The sequence below is a fragment of the Osmerus eperlanus genome, unplaced genomic scaffold (assembly GCF_963692335.1).
Source record: "Osmerus eperlanus unplaced genomic scaffold, fOsmEpe2.1 SCAFFOLD_447, whole genome shotgun sequence".
Classification (NCBI taxonomy): domain Eukaryota; kingdom Metazoa; phylum Chordata; class Actinopteri; order Osmeriformes; family Osmeridae; genus Osmerus; species Osmerus eperlanus.
The window spans coordinates 1-21,992 of NW_026911433.1; the positions used below are offsets into that span (position 1 = coordinate 1).

The window sequence follows — 21,992 nt, forward strand, 5'->3', positions numbered from 1 at the left end:
CCACAGGGCTTTGTCCTGCGGCTGTTTTCCCTTTACATAAAATCTCTTGGTCAGTAATTGTATCACATGGATTTTCATATCACTGTTATACTGATGATACCATTTCCCTCACCCTACCACACAGGTCAATGAGAAAATATCTGCGTGTCTGTCATCATGGATGGCCAGGCATGACCTGAAGCTCAACCTCAACAACACTGAGCTGCTCTTCATCCCTCATAGAACCTCTCTACTACAAGAACTTTCAGTCACTGTTGTGCACTACAGTGACTGCCTCCCGCTCTGCTAGGAACCTGGGGGTGGTCCTGGACGACCAGCTGGACTTCAAAGAGCAAGTCGCAGCAACATCACAGTCCTGCAGGTTCCTTCTGTATTGCATCAGGAGGATTCAACCATATCTGACCACATACTCTACACTGCTAATTGTCCCGGCTATGGTAATCTCCCTACTAGATTAGTGCAAATCACTACTTGCAAGTCTGCCAGCCTACGCCCTCAAGCGGCTACCACTCATCCAGAATGCTGCGTGCCTAATTGTCTTCAACCTTCCAAAGTTTTCACATGTCACGCCCCTGCTACAGTCACTACACTGGCTTCCAGTTGCTGCTAGGATCCGATTCAACGTCCTGACTCTGGCCTATGCTGCAGCCAACAAGACAGCCCCTCCCTACCTACAGGACATAATTCAACCCTAGACACCAGCTCCACCACTCCGTTCTGCTGCCACAGGGCAACTTGCACATCCTACCAGCCGTGTGAATGACTGTGGACCTTCTTTACTCTAGCTCCCCAGTGGAGGAACGACCTCCCCATTGCTATAAGAACTGCTCACTCTCTACCACAGTCTGAAGACTCACCTCTTCACACTGTACCATTTGGGCCCCTAATCTGATACTTTCTGTCATCCATGTGAACTAAACTTCAGGCTAAAATGGCAAAGAAACTGAATTCAAACTGTAGGAAAATAAAGCAGAAATGTCCTCTTCAGGAGTCCCCTAACCTATAGTCACTTGTTTTTCACCTGCCTATCCTTACCCCCTTTTTCACATTCACTTATTTGTACAGAATATTATACAGGTGCGTGAATATTTTGCACAGTACTGTATGTTCATGGCCTTAAAGCCAATTATATATGAATTGTACCTTATCTGGCATGTTTGGTTGTTTGTTATATGACCTTGATATGCATTGTATTGTACATCGCTTTGGATAAAAGCGTGTGCTAAATAAAATTTAATGTACTGCAATGTATAAAAGAAAGGGGCAGTGATGTTCTTGCTCTCCTCTTATCCTGATTATGCAAATGGCAGGTTTGCATGCACAACACATTTATATCAGACTATCAGCAGTAGCTAAATGTGTGCTAATAAACTGAGGCAGAAAAATATTTGACAAATAAAAATAATATTTGCAACAAAAGGTGATAAGCATCATATGTTAGGCCCTTTCATTTTAAATAATCTTTTATTTGTGTACGTGAATATTGTTACATAAGGGAAATTCCACAGTAATGTCAACCTAAGCATTACTTTCCAATTAAACTTCACATTTACCCTTAGGGTGTATATTTTGGATGACAGACTTAATTTGGCCATTGTATTAATCAGACGGCATTTTATTACCATGACAGTGCAGGATGCATTCGACTTAATTGGCCATAGTATTAATCAGATGGCATGTTATTATTATCTCTACAATATACGCCGTATCCGTCATCTCCTGACGGAGAAAGCCACCCAGCTCCTAGTCCAGGCGCTCGTCATTTCCCACCTGGATTACTGCAACTTCCTCCTAGCCGGTCTCCTAGCTTGTGCCATCAAGCCCCTCCAGCTGGTCCAGAATGCTGCAGCCAGCCTGATCACCGGTCAGCCCAGGTTGGCTCATGTCACCCCGCTCCTCATTGGCCTCCACTGGCTTCCTATTGCCACACGCATCCGATTCAAGGCCCTAGTGTTGGCATTTCAGGCTGCTAAGGGGACTGCCCCACCTTACATACAATCCTTAATCACTCCCTACTCCCTACTCCCCAGCTAGACCACTCCGGTCTGCCAGCTCTGGTCGCCTTATGGTTCCCTCGCTACGAGCACCTGGCGGTCGAGCTGCACGTTCACGCCTGTTTTCCGTTCTGGTTCCTCAGTGGTGGAATGACTTGCCTACCACTGTCAGGACAGCAGAATCCCTCCCTCTATTTCAACGCAGACTAAAAACACACCTTTTCAAACTGTACCTTAGTCCTACCTCATGATTTCCCCCGCCCCCCTTTCTGTTATCCCTATCCCTCTTGTCTAACTCCAAAAAAATAAAAATAAAATAAAAGAATAATAATTAATAATTGCACTTATGATGACTGTATGTTTAGAATAACACTTCATGTGTATTTTACTAGTTATGGGTGTGATGCTTTAACTTGTGGAAGAACCTATGCACTTGTAAGTCATTTTGGATTAAAAGCGTCTGCCAAATGACAAAAATGTAAATGTAAATGTAAAATGTTATTACCAGGACACAAATAGGTATTTTCAGTCGACCACATTGAGTAGCTTTTTGAAAGAGCTCACTGAACTTGTTCTTCACATCTGCCCCCCCAGGGGGTTTTTATGAAATTGAGAGATAAATGAAGCAAAATTAATCGAATGTAAGAGGGCTACATTTTAATTGATAATTCTAGAATCTTATAAATAAAATTTCATTAAAAATTTTCTTGTCAGAAAAGTAATTCTTCTGAGGGATTTTGTTTGTCAGTTTGCGTCCAAATGTCACATCCATAACGCAGGAATTACCCATGATCCTCTTCATAAAATGTCCATTTATTGATCCAATATCAATATGAATTGACAATATTCAATATCCTCTTTCGTTCTACACGTTGAACACATTCTGCTGATGTTTTTGTGTCCAAGTTATGAACTTTCTTTAACTGTAGCCGAATTAAAGAGATCTATCCTTTTTTGTTGGTGCAGGCTAGGTTGGCTCATTGTGCACTGTAAAAAAAGAAGATTAAACCCCAGAACCCCAACCCAAATCTGGAACATTGAATGGAAAAAAAACTCTTCCTGGTTTTATTCAGTGCAGTTCAATATGATTCTGAAGCCCAGGTCCCAACCCAGAAAATCACCTGTGTGCATCAGTCAGGTCACAGTACGGCCTTTTCAAAACAACCAAGCTACCTCATACCTATTGTACACTGTTCAAAATGTCTAGTGTCCAAGTGCTAAGAACTTAATTTAATTGAATACAATAAACACCCCCCCCCCCCACTATGTAAACAGGCACACTTTAAACAAACTGATTAGTTAAAAGCACCAGTAGGCTGAGAATATGCCTCTTGAATACACCACATATCACAGTTATTCTGTTAGTTCATTTGATGACAAGTTAAAGAGTAGTTTATTTTAACTACCAAGCTGTTTTCTTAATAAAGCCATTTTAGCAACCCAGATGTTTGATGGAAACATAAATATACACCATTCATTATTATTTTGCATCCAAAAGCTATACGCTGTGTTATAAATAAGTAGCCCCATAGACAAAAAAAAATATTTTTGTTCAATTTAACAAAAGATATGAACGAGTGCCTGGTAGGTCAAAGCTGTCAGAATTTCCGCTTCTTTGCACAATCACTTCCAACAGGAAGTAGTTTAGAAGTTCTTCCTGCTTATTTTTAAAAATATATTAACTTGTTGGGTCACACCACAGACATCAAATCTTGTGACATTTTTTTATTTATTTAGAAAATCTAGATAATGAGTAAACTATGTTTTCAGTGTTTTTTGTTTTTTGAAACTAAATAGTCTTGCACTGTTTTTCATGATGTGGTGACAGACAAAGCTGAACTATATACATCGATCAACCACAACATTAAAACCAACTGTTTAAACCAGTATTTTAATATGAAAAATTCTACAGGTCTTGGAGCATCTGTTAAGATAGACATCATCATGAACACCAGTACGTACCAAGATATTTAAATAGCAAAACAAGCAGGTGGTTTTAATGTTGTGGCTGATCAGTGTAATATATAAGTATATATTTCATAATCTTAAAAGAGGTTAATAAATACAAATACATTCATTTTAAATTGTTTCATGTAATGTATTGTGAAATTGCTTGGATATGGTTTGCAACACAAATCAAAGAATGACCCGTCTGCAAAGCTGAAAACATAAGACTGGTCTTCAACCTTCCCGAACACGCCACTCATGTCACCCCTGCTCACTTCCCTCCACTGGCTGCCCGTCATGGCTCGTATCAAATGTATAACATTGGTGCTAGCCTTCCAAGCAGTTAAGGGGTCAGCCCCAGTTTACCTCCAAAAGATCATCAGACCCTACATGCCTGCCAGACCTCTTTGTTTGGCCACCACAGGCCGCTTGGCGCCTCCCCCTCTCCGAACTTCCACCTCCTGCTCACGACTACAGTCTGTTCTGGCTCCACGGTGGTGGAATGAACTCCCCGTGGAGGTCAGAACAGTAGAATCTCTTGCCATCTTCAAGCGCAGACTGAAGACGCACCTCTTCAAGCTGCACCTCTCCCTCCCTGTGAACCTTAACTGTTGTCTTTACCTGTGTTATTTACTTGTCTCATTAGGATGACACCTTTGCTAGTTTTATTTGGCTCGGTAAGCTGTTTATTCATACATTTATGTGTTGCGGTATTACTACTTATTAAAATAATACATTTTGTAAGAATTTATTAAACAGTTTGTAAAAATGTAAGGAATATTTCTAAGTTATAGAATAATTGTTTTGTTTTTGTCTGAGGGGAAATACTTAGGGAAGTGTGCATAATAATAAAAAAATCCCTAAATAAATGGAATCAAACTGTTTTGAGGACACACTATTCTTGAAGAACACCAATTTTTGCACAGAAGTGTGCAAAAATTTGGGCACCCCTGATTTCAATTAATAATAAATCTGTATGTGATCGAAAGCAAACCTGAATTCTGAATGGTAAAGAGTTAAATGGTAAATGGTTGGAATTTATATAGTGCCTTTATCCAAATCGCTGTACAATTGATGCTTCTCATTCAAGATTCAAGATTCTTTATTGTCATTGTACAGACATACAACGAAAATCAGGTGCACTCTAGAACCAAACTCATCAATAAGTATAAAAGATTTAATAGAAAAAGTACTTCCATTCATTCACTTCCACTCATTCTACACACCACATTTATACCATGCGCTCAGTACCAACGTATGCAGTTAAACAGGATTAAAAGTCAATTTCTCATCAATGAGAATAAAGTGCATGCATGCAGTTAAAAAGGAATTAGTCCATATTGCACATGGTTTACAGTTTGGAGTTCAGTATGGAAATGGCCTTGGGATAGAAACTGTTTATAAATCTGGTGGTGCGTGTTTTAATGGACCTGTAGCGTCTTCCGGAGGGCAACAGTTCAAACATGTGATGGGTGGGGTGGAATGAGTCCTTCAGGATGTTGTGTGTCTTTTTCAGGCAACGGGAGGCGAAGATGTCGTCCAGGGCAGGTAGCTGTTGGTTAATGATGTTCTGTGCAGTCTTAATGACTCTTTGTAGGGACTTCCTGTCTGCTGCAGAGCTGCTACCATACCACACCAGGATGCTGTGTGCGAGGACACTCTCAATGGAGCAGCGGTAGAATGACACCAAGAGCTTCTTTTCCAGGTTCACCTTCCTGAGCATTCTCAGGAAGTACAGCCGCTTCCTGAGAATGCTCAGGAAGGTGAACCTGGAAAAGAAGCTCTTGGTGTCATTCTACCGCTCATTCTACCGCTCATTCTACCGCTCATTCACCCGTTCATACACACACAGACACACACACTCACACACAAACGGCGATTGGCTGCCATGCAAGGCACCAACCAGCTCGTCAGGAGCATTTAGGGGTTACGTGTCTTGCTTAGGGACACGTCAACACAGGACACTGGCAGAAATTGTCAGAAATTTGTGAAACCGGAAATCGTGACTTTATCCCAAAATATCAACAAACTAATCAGGTTAACTGAGTTAGCCATGTACGTTATGTGAAACGGGGCCCAGATGTTTGACAGCCCCTGCCAACAACAGTGTTGATGGCCCAGGTTGATGCCCAGCCCAGCACTTTATCCCCTGCTATGGTAACATCATTCCCAAAGACAACAGGAAAGACCAAAATCCCTTAGACCCCTCTGATGTTAAGAACTATCAACCAGTATCAGTGCTTCACTTCCTGTCCAATGCTCTGGAACAAGCTGTACTTAACCAACTCCCTTCTTTTCTCCAACAGCATGTCCTGCTTGACCCTCACCAGTCCGGCTTCCGATCCGGGCACTCAACAGAGACTCTCTCCTGGCTGTGACAGAGGCGCATGCCACTGCAAGAGCCTCATCCCTCTCCTCTGTCCTGATCCTGACCTGTCTGCAGAATTTGACACAGTCAACCACCAACTCCTGATTTCCACCCTGGCTGAGATGACCATTTCTGGGACTGCCCTCTCTTGGTTTGCATCCTATAGCAGATCTAGGTCCTAACCAGATCACCTGGAGGGGGTCTGTCTCTGTGCTCATCCCTTTCTTACAGGAGTCCCACAGGGCTTTGTCCTGCGGCTGTTTTCCCTTTACATAAAATCTCTTGGTCAGTAATTGTATCACATGGATTTTCATATCACTGTTATACTGATGATACCATTTCCCTCACCCTACCACACAGGTCAATGAGAAAATATCTGCGTGTCTGTCATCATGGATGGCCAGGCATGACCTGAAGCTCAACCTCAACAACACTGAGCTGCTCTTCATCCCTCATAGAACCTCTCTACTACAAGAACTTTCAGTCACTGTTAATGGCACTACAGTGACTGCCTCCCGCTCTGCTAGGAACCTGGGGGTGGTCCTGGACGACCAGCTGGACTTCAAAGAGCAAGTCGCAGCAACATCACAGTCCTGCAGGTTCCTTCTGTATTGCATCAGGAGGATTCAACCATATCTGACCACATACTCTACACTGCTAATTGTCCCGGCTATGGTAATCTCCCTACTAGATTAGTGCAAATCACTACTTGCAAGTCTGCCAGCCTACGCCCTCAAGCGGCTACCACTCATCCAGAATGCTGCGTGCCTAATTGTCTTCAACCTTCCAAAGTTTTCACATGTCACGCCCCTGCTACAGTCACTACACTGGCTTCCAGTTGCTGCTAGGATCTGATTCAACGTCCTGACTCTGGCCTATGCTGCAGCCAACAAGACAGCCCCTCCCTACCTACAGGACATAATTCAACCCTAGACACCAGCTCCACCACTCCGTTCTGCTGCCACAGGGCAACTTGCACATCCTACCAGCCGTGTGAATGACTGTGGACCTTCTTTACTCTAGCTCCCCAGTGGAGGAACGACCTCCCCATTGCTATAAGAACTGCTCACTCTCTACCACAGTCTGAAGACTCACCTCTTCACACTGTACCATTTGGGCCCCTAATCTGATACTTTCTGTCATCCATGTGAACTAAACTTCAGGCTAAAATGGCAAAGAAACTGAATTCAAACTGTAGGAAAATAAAGCAGAAATGTCCTCTTCAGGAGTCCCCTAACCTATAGTCACTTGTTTTTCACCTGCCTATCCTTACCCCCTTTTTCACATTCACTTATTTGTACAGAATATTATACAGGTGCGTGAATATTTTGCACAGTACTGTATGTTCATGGCCTTAAAGCCAATTATATATGAATTGTACCTTATCTGGCATGTTTGGTTGTTTGTTATATGACCTTGATATGCATTGTATTGTACATCGCTTTGGATAAAAGCGTGTGCTAAATAAAATTTAATGTACTGCAATGTATAAAAGAAAGGGGCAGTGATGTTCTTGCTCTCCTCTTATCCTGATTATGCAAATGGCAGGTTTGCATGCACAACACATTTATATCAGACTATCAGCAGTAGCTAAATGTGTGCTAATAAACTGAGGCAGAAAAATATTTGACAAATAAAAATAATATTTGCAACAAAAGGTGATAAGCATCATATGTTAGGCCCTTTCATTTTAAATAATCTTTTATTTGTGTACGTGAATATTGTTACATAAGGGAAATTCCACAGTAATGTCAACCTAAGCATTACTTTCCAATTAAACTTCACATTTACCCTTAGGGTGTATATTTTGGATGACAGACTTAATTTGGCCATTGTATTAATCAGACGGCATTTTATTACCATGACAGTGCAGGATGCATTCGACTTAATTGGCCATAGTATTAATCAGATGGCATGTTATTATTATCTCTACAATATACGCCGTATCCGTCATCTCCTGACGGAGAAAGCCACCCAGCTCCTAGTCCAGGCGCTCGTCATTTCCCACCTGGATTACTGCAACTCCCTCCTAGCCGGTCTCCTAGCTTGTGCCATCAAGCCCCTCCAGCTGGTCCAGAATGCTGCAGCCAGCCTGATCACCGGTCAGCCCAGGTTGGCTCATGTCACCCCGCTCCTCATTGGCCTCCACTGGCTTCCTATTGCCACACGCATCCGATTCAAGGCCCTAGTGTTGGCATTTCAGGCTGCTAAGGGGACTGCCCCACCTTACATACAATCCTTAATCACTCCCTACTCCCTACTCCCCAGCTAGACCACTCCGGTCTGCCAGCTCTGGTCGCCTTACGGTTCCCTCTCTACGAGCACCTGGCGGCCGAGCTGCATGTTCACGCCTGTTTTCCGTTCTGGTTCCTCAGTCGTGGAATGACTTGCCTACCACTGTCAGGACAGCAGAATCCCTCCCCCTATTTCAACGCAGACTAAAAACACACCTTTTCAAACTGTACCTTAGTCCTACCTCATGATTTCCCCGCCCCCCTTTCTGTTATCCCTATCCCTCTTGTCTAACCCAAAAAATAAAAATAAAATAAAAGAATAATAATTAATAATTGCACTTATGATGACTGTATGTTTAGAATAACACTTCATGTGCATTTTACTAGTTATGGATGTGATGCTTTAACTTGTGGAAGAACCTATGCACTTGTAAGTCACTTTGGATTAAAAGCGTCTGCCAAATGACAAAAATGTAAATGTAAATGTAAAATGTTATTACCATGACAGTGCAGGATGCATTATCACACAAATAGGTATTTTCAGTCGACCACATTGAGTAGCTTTCTGAAAGAGCTCACTGAACTTGTTCTTCACATCTGCCCCCCCAGGGGGTTTTTATGAAATTGAGAGATAAATAAAGCAAAATTAATCGAATGTAAGAGGGCTACATTTTAATTGATAATTCTAGAATCTTATAAATAAAATTTTATTAAAAATTTTCTTGTCAAAAAGTAATTCTTCTGAGGGATTTTGTTTGTCAGTTTGCGTCCAAATGTCACATCCATAACGCAGGAATTACCCATGATCCTCTTCATAAAATGTCCATTTATTGATCCAATATCAATATGAATTGACAATATTCGAATATCCTCTTTCGTTCTACATGTTGAACACATTCTGCTGATGTTTTTGTGTCCGAGTTATGAACTTTCTTTAATTGTAGCCGAATTAAAGAGATCTATCCTTTTTTGTTGGTGCAGGCTAGGTTGGCTCATTGTGCACTGTAAAAAAAGAAGATTAAACCCCAGAACCCCAACCCAAATCTGGAACATTGAATGGAAAAAAAACTCTTCCTGGTTTTATTCAGTGCAGTTCAATATGATTCTGAAGCCAGGTCCCAACCCAGAAAATCACCTGTGTGCATCAGTCAGGTCACAGTACGGCCTTTTCAAAACAACCAAGCTACCTCATACCTATTGTACACTGTTCAAAATGTCTAGTGTCCAAGTGCTAAGAACTTAATTTAATTGAATACAATAAACACCCCCCCCCACTATGTAAACAGGCACACTTTAAACAAACTGATTAGTCAACAGCACCAGTAGGCTGAGAATATGCCTCTTGAATACACCACATATCACAGTTATTCTGTTAGTTCATTTGATGACAAGTTAAAGAGTAGTTTATTTTAACTACCAAGCTGTTTTCAGTCTTGGTAACATTTGTTTTGAATTTGAAAAAATATCTAAAAAGGGATTCCCTTCATTAAATTTTCTGACAGCTCTAGAAATGATGCTGGTTCACTCCAGTACTGGAGCAGAGTAAAATCTTTAGGACACACTTGCAGTCTGCGGCTGTAGCTGGTTCATACACAATTGTCTGATCAAGATATTATTTTGCTAGTTAAATAATTAAGAGCAGAAGTTGGAACAAAATCCTGAAGCGGATTGGCCCTTGCTGTGCACCCCTAGATTATAGTGATCGGATATTCAATGTCATTTATTTCCTGTATGTTGGGTGGTTCCACCACAAACAACACATGTTACAAATTGGTGTGAGAAGTAAGACAACAGACAGGTCCACAGTGAAGACCACAGTGAATGGTGACCACAGTGAATGGTGGTAACACCAAAGAGAGTATACACCAAAGACAACAGCACAGAAATATGCTAATTTCTTAACAAAGCCATTTTAGCTACCCAGATGTTTGATGGCAACATAAATATACATTTGCATCCAAAAGCTATACTCTGTGTTATAAATAAGTAGCCCTATAGACAAAAAAAATATTTTTGTTCAATTTAACAAAAGATATGAACGAGTGCCTGGTAGGTCAAACCTGTCAGAATTTCAGCTTCTTTGCACAATCACTTCCAACAGGAAGTAGTTTAGAAGTTCTTCCTGCTTATTTTTAAAAATATATTAACTTGTTGGGTCACACCACAGACATCAAATCTTGTGACATTTTTTTATTTATTTAGAAAATCTAGATAATGAGTAAACTATGTTTTCAGTGTTTTTTGTTTTTTGAAACTAAATAGTCTTGCACTGTTTTTCATGATGTGGTGACAGACAAAGCTGAACTATATACATCGATCAACCACAACATTAAAACCAACTGTTTAAACCAGTATTTTAATAGGAAAAATTCTCCAGGTCTTGGAGCATCTGTTAAGATAGACATCATCATGAACACCAGTACGTACCAAGATATTTAAATAGCAAAACAAGCAGGTGGTTTTAATGTTGTGGCTGATCAGTGTAATATATAAGTAGTACACATTTCATAATCTTAAAAGAGGTTAATAAATACAAATACATTCATTTTAAATTGTTTCATGTAATGTAATGTGAAATTGGTTGGATATGGTTTGCAACACAAATCAAAGAATGACCCGTTTGCAAAGCTGAAAACATAAGACTGGTCTTCAACCTTCCCAAACACGCCACTCATGTCACCCCCTGCTCACTTCCCTCCACTGGCTGCCCGTCATGGCTCGTATCAAATGTATAACATTGGTGCTAGCCTTCAAGCAGTTAAGGGGTCAGCCCCAGCTTACCTCCAAAAGATCATCAGACCCTACACCCCTGCCAGACCCCGGCCACCACAGGACGCCTGGCACCTCCCCCTCTCCGAACTTCCACCTCCTGCTCACGACTACAGTCTGTTCTGGCTCCACGGTGGTGGAATGAACTCCCCATTGAGCTCAGAACAGCAGAATCTCTTGCCATCTTCAAGCGCAGACTGAAGACGCACCTCTTCAAGCTGCACCTCTCCCTCCCTGTGAACCTTAACTGTTGTCTTTACCTGTGTTATTTACTTGTCTCATTAGGATGGATGACACCTTTGCTAGTTTTATTTGGCTCGGTAAGCTGTTTATTCATACATTTATGTGTTGCGGTATTACTACTTATTAAAATAATACATTTTGTAAGAATTTATTAAACAGTTTGTAAGAATGTGAGGAATATTTCTAAGTTATAGAATAATTGCTTTGTTTTTGTCTGAGGGGAAATACTGCATAAGAAGTGTGCATAATGCAATGTGTGCATACACAGCCACCTCATGGGTGCACGTATTTAGGATACTGAACCAAACAGCCGTTGGGCCCTTGAGCAAGGCCCTTAACCCTGCAGTGCTCCAGGGGAGGATTGTCTCCTGCTTAGTCTAATCAACTGTATGTCGCTCTGGATAAGAGCGTCTGCCAATTGCCAATAATGTATGTGTGTGTGTGTGCGCGTGCGCGTGTGTGTGTAGGGGAGAGCCGGGTCGAAAGTAACGCTTACTTGTTTGATTCCAAATCAAACAAGAATTCTCTTTACTTTCAACACATGTACAATTACATGGTATATGATACATTACATCATATATTGTTATCGTAAGACAATTAGATGTTTAAGGACCAAGGATAAAAACAAATATCTTCAAGATATTTAAGGCCATTAAAGTCATGGACTGTGGTCTGCAGAACAAACTACAAGGTGTTGTGAAATCCCTGCCATGGTACACCAACATAATACCATTTTACAGGCTTGTTTCAATCTGAGAAGAATAACATGAAGTGGCTGGATAAGTAACACATGCATCAGAGCTGGTGAGAATGTGATTTTTGACAAAGCAACAATGTGTATCATCATCATAATGTAGCGGAGATTTAAAACAATAAATAATGCTCTCATCTGTAACTAAGCCTGTTCAAGAATTTGCGGTCACGGATCTCTAAGGAATTAACTTAATTTGATTAAAATGATTAATTATTTGAATTAAAATGATGATAATACACATTGCTGCTTTGTACAAATTCACATTCTCACCAGCTCTGATGCATGTTACATATCCAGTCACTTCATGTTAGTCTTCTTCTGAATTAATACAGAGAACAGAAACTCAACAACGACATAAGAAAAATAATCTTTATTTAAATCAAATATTTTAAAACAATCGAGGGGTCAGACACAGGGATGTCACAATGTGACATGAGAAGAACGTTTACATGTAACATTTTAAAGAGCTTTTGGAAACTATATGAATTAATTATTGTCTTGAGTACTCTCGAGGGTGCGTGAGCCTGAAGGAATGTGGTGCGCAACTACCTTGTGCTTGGTGCCAATTCCTCTTTCATTACATTACATTACATTAATGGCATTTGGTAGACGTATCCATAGTGATGTACAACAAACTGCTTACCTAGCCAAACTAAACATCCTGATACACAAGGAAATATCACAGAAAGAGAACAATTAAGGTTTACAGGGAAGTAGGGAGGGACAGGGAGAGGTGCAGCTTGAAGAGGTGCGTCTTCAGTTTGCGCTTGAAGATGGAAAGAGATCCTACTGTTCTGACCTCCATTATTACACTACATTATTGGCATTTGGCAGATGCTCTTATCCAGAGTGACATACAGTTGATTAGACTAAGCAGGAGACAATCCTCCTCTGGAGCAATGCAGGGTTAAGGGCCTTGCTCAAGGGCCCAACGGCTGTGCGGATCTTGTTGTGGCCACACCGGGAAAGCATCTCGGAACTCCAAAAAAGGCAAGATATAGCCTGCAGGAAATCATGCTTAAAATCATCAATCCCTGTTTCAAGACAAAAAAAGACATGCTCATTCATGCCTTGCCTGTTAATATAGACATTCTGCTTAGGGGATAAAATGTTTGCATCTACCAACCATGGAAGGACAAGAGATATACACTTACCACGCACTTTTACATTTTTACTTTATTACACCTACATATTCATGATTATCTAATCAGCCAATTGTGTGGCAGCAGTGCAATGCATACAATCATGCAGATAGGGGTCAGGAGCTTCAGTTAATGATCAACCATCAGAATGGGGGAAAAAACACTAGTCTCTCGAGTTTGCAAAGAATGTCGTTCTGACCAAAAATAAATTGGTTCTGAACCTGAAAAGTTGGTTCTCAGCTGGAATCAAAACCTGAAATGTTGGTTCTCAGCTCTATCTAAAATTCAAGATCTTTTCTCTCATGTTCATATTCCGTGCAGCATATTTAGAGAGATGACTAATAAAAATTTATGTTTAGTCAGGAAATGTTCCTTTGTGTCTGTGTGAGTGTGATTGTGCGCGTGCATGTGTGAGTGTATTTGCGGTTGTGGTTATGGTTTATGTTCATGTTTGCGGTTGTGTTGTGCTTATGGTTATTTTCATGTTTGAGGTTGTGTCCTGGTCATGGTTTATGTTCATGTTTGTGGTTGTGGTTGTGGTTTATGTTCATGTTTGTGGTTGTGGTTTGTGTTCATGTTTGTGGTTATGTTTTTTGTTCATGTTTGTGGGTGTGGTTTTGGTTTATGTTCATGTTTGTGGTTGTTTTGTGGTTATGGTTTATGTTCATGTTTGTGGTTCTTTTCTCTCCCACAGTATAATGCGAAAACACATAATTTTGAAGTTCGGCAGCGTGTGTGTCCAGTAGTCCTCAGGTGCTCTCTGTCCACGTTCAGTTTGGTAAATGAAAGAGCAGCCATGTTAAGCGGAGGTTCAGTTTGGTAAATGAAAGAGCAGCCATGTTAAGCGGAGGTTCAGTTTGGTAAATGAAAGAGCAGCCATGTTAAGCGGAGGTTGAAGGGTGTGTCCCGTAATGTGACAGGAATGGGGGACCAGTGAAGCCCGGTGACTACTCTGGGTTTCTTTAAGATGGCGGTTCTGGGGACGCAAGCTATCTGCTTAATTAGGTGTTCCTGACAAATTAACTATCTATGGATGGCAGCTGTAGTCTATTATGCATGTAACTTAGGAACAGGGTGCAGGTCATCTTGATGTCAAAACTACAGACACAAGCAGTTTGAATGTTTTGTTTAATTAGGTCAACATTTCATATTAATCTGTATATTTGCATGCAAATGCCTCTTTTAAAGTAGCTGCCTATGATTAAAACCTGTTTAAATAATATGAATAAAGCTATAGGTTGACTTAGTTTTAGAAGTGAACTAGATTTCACTGTAAGTATGCATTATTATTCTAGGCCATACGTTTCTGTGAAAGTTGAACTTAGGATTCCTTTTCATTCAGTTTTAAGACACATGTTTTATCTAAGTTTACGTTGATAAAGCGGCTGTTTAATTGCTCTACGCTAGGTATTTGTATCAGGAGCACTATCTAAATAAAAGAAACAAATTGTTATTTTCATATACAGTCCCCTCAAAAAGTATTGGAACAGCAAGGTCAATTCCTTTGTCTTTGCTATACACTGAGTTTGAGATCAAAAGCTTTTGTTTCTGGTATTTGTTAAACAACTTAAAACATACCACCTTTTCTATGAGATCACCCAATTTTTAGGTGAGCAAAAGAATTGGAACATGTGACTGACAAATGTTTGTTATTGCCCAGATGTGTCCTATTAGATTGATTGCTTAAACAATAAATAGTTCTGAATGTTTACTCTTGGTTTTAGCCTTGGGTTTTGCCTGTGAAGACTGCATTTGTGTGGAAAAGATGAACCAACATGAAGACCAGAGACCTGTCTTTCATAGAAAAGCAAGCCATTTTGAAGCTGAGAAAAGAGGGAAAATCATTGGGGATAGCTTGTACAACAACTTGGAATGTCATGACAAAGAAAGAAACCACTGGTGTACTGAGCAACAGAAATCAAACAGGTTGACCAATGAAGACAGCAGTTGAGGACAGAAACATTGTGAGAGCTGTGAAGAAAAACCACAAAACATCACATCAATGACATCACAATCTCCACAGGGCAGGGGTGAATGTATACAATTAACTGTTTGAAGAAGACTCAGAGAGCAGCAATATAGAGGCTATACCTCAAGATGCAAACCACTCATCAGTAGTAAGAATCAGAAATAATCAGAAGGCGAGATTACAATTTGCAAAGAAGTACAGAGATGAGCCACAGAGGTTCTGGAACAATGTTTTATGGACCGTTGAGACCAAGAACAGATCTGCTCCTGATCCAAAACATTCAAGCTCAGCTGTGGAGGAAGTGCCATGCCTTGGGCTTGCATGGCTGCTTCTGGAGTGGGCTCATTTATCGTTATTGATGATATAACTCATGATGGTAGAAGCAGGATGAATTCAGAAGTCTACAAAAATATTTTTACTGCCAACTTAGAAACTAATGGGGAGGAATTTCATCATGCAGCAAGACAGTGACCTAAAACACACTGCTATCACAGCAAGAACTTCATTACGGAGAAAAAGTGTAAGGTTTTAGACTGGCCAAGTCAATCACCAGACCTAAACCCAATTGAGCATGCATTTCACCTCCTGAAGAGGAGGAACCCCCCCCCCCGAAACAAACAACTGAAACGGCTGCAGTAACAGCCTGGAAAAGCATCACAAAATAAGAATGCAACAGTTTGATGATGCCAGTGGGTTGCAGGCTTGATGAAGTTATTACAAGCAAGGGATATGCTACCAAATACAAAGTGTTATTTACTTTCATTTATGTAAATACTCTCTGTTCCAATACTTTTTCTCACCTAAAAATTGGGTGGTCTGATACCAAAAGTAGTACATCTCGGTGAAAATACGAGGAAATAAAAGCTGAAATTCTGAACTCAGTGTATTGCAAAAACAAAGGAATTGGCCTTGCTGTTCCAATACTTTTGGAGGGGACTGTACATTGTAGTGTTCGCAAAGACAACTTACATAGTAGCTGTAACACACAGTCATATAATGAAAAAATCTGATCATGTGACGGCTACACAGCATTTTAAAAATGAAGTTCTCATGTTTTCTTGGCCATCTCTATAAAGGTACAATAGGTAACATTTTTGTGTTAAAACATTGTTACAAGACCACCGTAAATCCCTTCCTATCATTGAAAAAGGTTCACTGACATGCTGACTCTCCCTCTGCCTGTGTTTATTGTCCTTCGGGTTTCAAAGTGTACATTTGTCGGGCCATCAAATGTTTCAAAACATTGTACAGCTGTACAGCAATTAAAGCTCATTGTAAAAACAACGATAGCTAAACTTGAGTTTGACTTTCTATTTATTTGCAGATAAATAACAGAAAGTGAGAAAGCTCACTGGCTTTCTGATTTGAATCAGGCATAGTAAGACTCTTATACACACTTTTCCAGAAGGGGGGGCTTCACCAAAACAAAAAGATATGTAGCTGGCCACAAACATTTATCAGTATTTTGTCTTCAGAATACCCCTTGTTGACCTTGCTGTAAGACCAGAATGTGCTAGCTGAGAAGCAGGTCAAAGATATTTGTAATCATGTGATTGCCTTTATATTAACACACATTGTCAATTAAGAATCAATTAAGAAAATTGCCCTTTCAGTCGTTTGTGGTAGACTATCATATCTTCATTGTATAGCCAGTTGGTTATGCAGCCAAATAACTTGCCTGCTCACAATATAGTTGGCTAGCTAAAGTGAAAACTTCAAAAAGACAAAAACTATAAATAGTGTTGTGTAGCACACCAAAGTCAAGATATCATAAAGTCACCAGTTCTGAGAACATTTTCTTACTTGAACACTACGAAAAGACGGCAGGCTCTGTTGCGTTTGTCACTGTCAGCTTTCCAAAACAGTGCATGAGAACACTGAACTGTACAATAACGATTTATATTACGCATTATATTCATCGAAGCATAAACAATGTTGTGGTTTGAGGTTGTCTGTTGTTGCAATTCCTCTCTTAACCATTAGGAGTCCGAAATTACCTATTGTACCTTTAAATTGCCTGAAATTGATTTCTCTGGTCCTTATTAGGTCATTTAGGGGCGTCAATTTATGCGAATCATTAGATTTGTGCGCACGCTTTTTGTTTACAATTGATTGGTTTTCATCAACATATGGGGCCTCATTTATCTATATTTTCCGAAATCCGTGTGCAAATGTATGTGTGATTGGAAACAACCTAAAAAATGTGCGGGATTAATGAAACAGGAGTAGACATAGCTTTTTTTCGTATCCACTTGTGTATGTTGATGAATACAAATCAATCATAAGCAAAAAGAGTGCACAAAAATTGCCAGCCCTAAAATACCTTATACGGACCATGGAAATCAATTTCAGGCAATTTAAAGAGATGGCAGAGAAAAGATGAGAAATTTGTTTTAAAAGACCATGTAGCTACAGCTACAGGTCTTATCGAACATGAAAATAGACTTTATATCAAAATGTATTTAGGACTTATCATATTCTATGCTATGATGTTTTCCTGTAATAAACTTGAACTCTTCGTTGTTTATTCTGTTCAAAGATGGGAAATGAAGCTGAAGAAACATAAAGCAATGTGCCAAACCTGACGAAGATTACATTACATTACATTACATTCATGGCATTTGGCAGACGCTCTTATCCAGAGCGACATACAACAAAGTGCATACCCATAACCAGGGATAAGTGCGCTGAAAGACCCTAGAGGGAAGTACAATTTCAATTGCTACCCGTACAACAAAGATAAGGACCAGGGCCTATTTGAATTTTTTAAAAATATATTTTTTAAACAAACAATAAACAAACAAGCAGCAAAGCAAAAGTGACCAAACTTAACTAGCCAAACACTGCTTACCTAGCCAACTAAAAATACCGATACACAAAAAAGTAAATCACAGAAAGACAACAATTAAGGTTCACAGGGAGGTAGGGAGGGACGGGGAGAGGTGCTGCTTGAAGAGGTGCGTCTTCAGTTTGCACTTGAAGGTGGGGAGAGATTCTACAGTTCTGACCTCAACGGGGAGTTCATTCCACCTCCGTGGAGCCAGAACAGACAGTTGTCGTGAGCGTGAGGTGGAAGTTCGGAGAGGGGGAGGTGCCACGCGGCCTGTGGAGGCTGAACGAAGGTCTGGCAGGGGTGTAGGGTCTGATGATTTTTTGTAGGTACGCTGGGGAAGACCCCTTAACTGCTTGGAAGGCAAGCACCTGTTCTGAATTTGATGCGAGCCATGACAGGCAGCCAGTGGAGGGAAGTAAGCAGGGGGGTGACATGTGAGTATTTGGGAAGGTTGAAGACCAGACGAGCTGCTGCATTCTGGATAAGTTGGCGGGGTCTGATGGCGGATGCTGGGAGGCCAGCCAAGAGGGAATTGCAGTAGTCCAGGCGGGACAGAACCATTGCTTGGACCAGGAGCTGGGTCGAGTAGGGGGTGAGAAAGGGGCAGATTCTCCGTATGTTGTATAGGAAGAACCATGCATGACCGGATCACCGCTGCAATGTTCTCGGAGAGGGACAGTCTGCTGTCCATCACCACGCCAAGGTTCCTTGCACTGGGTGATGGCGTAAGTGTGGTATCCCCGAGGGAAATGGAGAGATCCAGAAGGGGAGAGGTATTAGCAGGGATGAATATCATTTCAGTCTTACCTGGGTTGAGCTTTAGATGGTGGTTGTCCATCCAGCTCTGGATGTCACTCAGGCAAGCTGAGATACGGGCTGAAACCTGTGTATCAGATGGTGGGAACGAGATGAAGAGTTGCAGTGGTAGGATAGCCCATGTGCAGTGATCACAGGGCCAAGGGAACAAGTGTAAAGAGCAAAAAGAAACGGGCCTAGGACTGAGCCCTGGGGAACTCCTGTGGCAAGGGGCAGAGGTGTCAATACCGTACCAGCCCAGGCAACCTTGAAGGAGCGACCAGAGAGGTAGGACTCAATCCAGTCCAGGTCTGTGCCACAGATGCCCGTTGCTGACAGGGCGGACAGGAGGATGAGGTGATCCACAGTGTCGAAGGCAGCAGAGAGATCTGGAAGAATGAGGACAGAGGAGAGGGAGGCTGCTCATGCGGCATGGAGTGATTCACTGACAGAGAGGAGCGCGGTCTCTGTCGAGTGGCCCGATCTAAAGCCAGACTGATGGGGGTCTAGCAGGTTGTTGTTAGAAAAGATCCACTGGGATCTAAATGTTGTCTACAATAAAGGTGTGTAAGGAACATATCAGCGTGTTGGCTTTCTTCTTTTCATCCAAACTAACATCTAAACATTGGTAATTAGCCTACTTTTGTTTATATAGGCTACATAAACTACATATGCCCCACATAGGACAGGATTAAAATGTGGAGCGGCATCCAACCTGCTGTATTTTCCGACACCTCAGAGATATTGTTGACTTCCACATACTGTGGAACAGGTAAACAAAAATGGTTTGACATAAAACTGGAGGCAACATTATAAAATTATAGGAGAGATGTTATTGTCTGGTACGATCAAGGACCAATATATTTTCACTGTCCTGTGGCAGTCCGCAAGCTGAGTTTTGAATATGAATATGAAGTAAATCATGCTTTAATCTTCTCTTAAAGAAATACATATACATGTAATGTAAATAGAGCCTAATGCTGTGTTCACGTTATATCGGAATGACCAAATTACCACCTTCCGATTGGGAAAAATTGTTCCCTTCAACCTCTGACATTAAACGCGAGGCAAAACAAACAAACAAACAAACGAAACTCACAAACAAATTAAGTGCATCGGCCACATGTCATTCCACTTCTATACCATGTTTGAACTTGAACTTGCCGTTATTGTTCGTTATGGTCAGCTCTCTGTGTTAACATGGACAGCTCTCTGTGTTAGCATGGACAGCTCTCTGTGTTAGCACGGTCAACTCTCTGTGTTAGCACGGACAGCTCTCTGTGTTAGCATGGACAGCTCTCTGTGTTAGCATGGACAGCTCTCTGTGTTAGCATGGTCAGCTCTCTGTGTTAGCATGGACAGCTCTCTGTGTTAGCATGGTCAGCTCTCTGTGTTAGCACGGTCAACTCTCTGTGTTAGCATGGACAGCTCTCTGTGTTAGCACGGTCAGCTCTCTGTGTTAGCATGGTCAGCTCTCTGTGTTAGCACGGTCAACTCTCTGTGTTAGCATGGACAGCTCTCTGTGTTAGCACGGTCAACTCTCTGTGTTAGCATGGACAGCTCTCTGTGTTAGCATGGTCAGCTCTCTGTGTTAGCATGGACAGCTCTCTGTGTTAGCATGGACAGCTCTCTATGTTAACATGGACAGCTCTCTGTGTTAGCATGGTCAGCTCTCTGTGTTAGCACGGACAGCTCTCTGTGTTAGCATGGACAGCTCTCTGTGTTAGCACGGACAGCTCTCTGTGTTAGCATGGACAGCTCTCTGTGTTAGCATGGCCAGCTCTCTGTGTTAGCACGGTCAACTCTCTGTGTTAGCATGGACAGCTCTCTGTGTTAGCACGGTCAGCTCTCTGTGTTAGCATGGACAGCTCTCTGTGTTAGCATGGTCAGCTCTCTGTGTGAACATGGTCAGCTCTCTGTGTTAGCATGGACAGCTCTGTCTGTTAGCACGGTGGCGAAAGTGTAGCTTAAGTGGAGAGAATATAATAGTGAAGGAGAGGGAGAGAGGAGCAAAATAACTGGTAAATAACTAACTGACAACTAGATCAACAGGGTTCTCAAAAGGTGTCGAAAGGCTCAGTTTATTTAGCAACGTCATTTGAATTCACTAAAGTTTCTGGATTCTTTTCACAAACTGATGGAATTGGTTATAGTTGGATGACATTGTCCGCCCGGCTGTGTGGGGCCACAGCCAGGCTGGATATTGTCGGGGTTGAGGAGGCCCTGTTAACCAGCCCAGGCCCTAGGAACACTGGCCCTGAGGGGTGCCTCTACGTTCCAGAAGCTGTGCGCACACAAGCTCTCTCCTGGGCTCCCGCCTCCTGTCTGGCTTGTCACCCTGGAACCTATCCCATAGGTGAGCCACTATGAGGAGGGATACTGCAGAATATGTCGCCACTGTCCCAGTGATCTCCTCCAACCCCTGGCTGTGCCTCATTGCCCCCTGGTCCCAAAGTCACGAGACTACTGGCTTCAGAGGGGAACATGGTGGTCATGACTATTTTGGACCACTTTTCCAACGCTGTACATTTTGTTTGCCATTGCCCAAACTCCCCTCCGCCATGGAAACAGCGGTACTTTTGGTACTACACGTATTACACATACAAACCTCCATGGCCTTCCCCGGGAGGTTGTTTCTGATAGGGGTTCGGCAACAGCAGTGGGTGGGGTTGGTTGGCCCCAGACAGACCTGGATGGCTGTGCTGGTGGTGTGGGTGGGTTTGGTCGGGCTGTGTCGAAGTGTCCCTGAGCAAGACACCTAACGACCAAATGCTCCAATCGCCGTTGATGTGTGAGTGTGTGTATGAGTGGGTGAATGAGAAGCATCAATTGTACAGCGCTTTGGATAAAGGCACTATATAAATTCCAACCATTTACCATTTACCATTTACAACAGCCATGAGCCATTTGTAATAAAACTACAGAATATATTTGCCATTTCCTC

The 21,992-nt window shown here is 41.7% G+C and overlaps 3 pseudogenes; 2 read left to right on the forward strand and 1 right to left on the reverse strand.

Annotated features, from left to right (window-relative positions):
- The first annotated feature begins 124 nt into the window (after positions 1-124).
- LOC134016071 (uncharacterized) lies at positions 125-2,245 on the forward strand (annotated as a pseudogene).
- Positions 2,246-6,248: 4,003 nt separating this feature from the next.
- On the forward strand, positions 6,249-8,792 carry LOC134016072 (uncharacterized; annotated as a pseudogene).
- A 9,540-nt stretch (positions 8,793-18,332) lies between these two features.
- On the reverse strand, positions 18,333-21,485 carry LOC134016073 (uncharacterized; annotated as a pseudogene).
- Positions 21,486-21,992: the final 507 nt, after the last annotated feature.